Source organism: Triticum dicoccoides, chromosome 1B (assembly GCF_002162155.2).
Source record: "Triticum dicoccoides isolate Atlit2015 ecotype Zavitan chromosome 1B, WEW_v2.0, whole genome shotgun sequence".
Taxonomy (NCBI): Eukaryota; Viridiplantae; Streptophyta; class Magnoliopsida; order Poales; family Poaceae; genus Triticum; species Triticum dicoccoides.
The window spans coordinates 371,684,879-371,686,407 of NC_041381.1; positions in this window are offsets into that span (position 1 = coordinate 371,684,879).

Genomic DNA, 1,529 nt, shown 5'->3' on the forward strand with positions numbered 1-1,529 from the left:
AGTTCATCATCAATGCACCATTTGTTACTTATTGGAGAGTGGTGTCTCCTAGATTGGCTAGGTGTCACTTTGGAGCCTCCGACAAAGATTGTGGAGTTGAACCAAGGAGTCTGTAAGGGCAAGGAGATCGCCTACTTCGTGAAGATCTACCGCTAGTGAGGCAAGTCCTTCGTGGGCGACGGCCATGGTGGGATAGACAAGGTTGCTTCTTCATGGACCCTTCGTGGGTGGAGCCCTCCGTGGACTCGCGCAACCGTTACCCTTCGTGGGTTGAAGTCTCCATCAACGTGGATGTACAATAGCACCACCTATCGGAACCACGCCAAAAACATCCGTGTCTCCAATTGCGTTTGAATCCTCCAATCCCTTCCCTTTACATTCTTGCAAGTTGCATGCTTTATTTTCCACTGCTCATATACTCTTTGCATGCTTGCTTGCTATATGTTGTGAATGTTAAACTTGTGCCTAAACTCCACTCAAACTTTAAAGAAACTTAAAAACTGCAACTTTGGTACTTAGTGTCTAATCACCCCCCCTCTAGACACCTCTTCTCAAGGTCCTACAAGTGGTATCAGAGCATTCGTCTCCATTGCCTTGGTTTAATCACCATTGGAGGAAGATGGATGAGTCTACTTTGGTGAGTCTTAGACATAGAGTGCCTATTCTTGATGGAGAGTATTTTCGTGAGTGGAAAAATGAGATGCTTGTTATTTTCAATCAATATAATTTTAACAAGTACATTACTAGCCCTTGTGCACCTTATGTTGATCCTATGCATCCAACCCATGATGAGTCAATTGACATGGTTAGGAATCTTAGAACTGCCGAACTTATCATTAGAGGATTGCCTAGAAACTTGATTGGATGTTTGCCTACTTTTAAGTGTGCCTACACCATATGGAAATTTCTTGAGGAACGATTTCCAGATTATTCCTTGAAAAATCTAGATGAAATTCTCCATAAGTCTATTGCTTTGAGTAAAATGAATACTAGTGATCCTATGTTTGGTGATCGTCTATTTGAGCTTACAAACCTTATGCGTGCCAAAGGAAATGTTGGTATTATTAGTGACATTATTTCCGAAGCTATAAGAATTCATAGACAAGATTATTGTCAAACTCATTCTAATGAATCACCCTCTCTAGGATTTGATCCACCACATGACGATGTTGAACATGGATACTATGATGAGGATGATGATAGTGACTTCGATCTTGATGATGCAATGAGACATTTTGGTCTTATGGCAAATCTTCGGGGATATATGTCAGGAGGAAAGGAATGGGTTCTTGATAGTGGATGTATCAATCACATGACCGGAGATAAAGACATGTTTCGTGAGTTTGCTGATAATGATAGTCCTCAAAAGTATGTCACTTTCGGTGACAACTCAAAGGGTATAGTGGTTGGCCTCGGTAAGGTGGCCATATCACATGATAGCTCCATACAAAATGTTATGCTCGTTGAATCTCTTGGTTACAACTTACTTTCAGTATCTAGACTTGCTGGTTTCAGTTTCAATGTTCTAT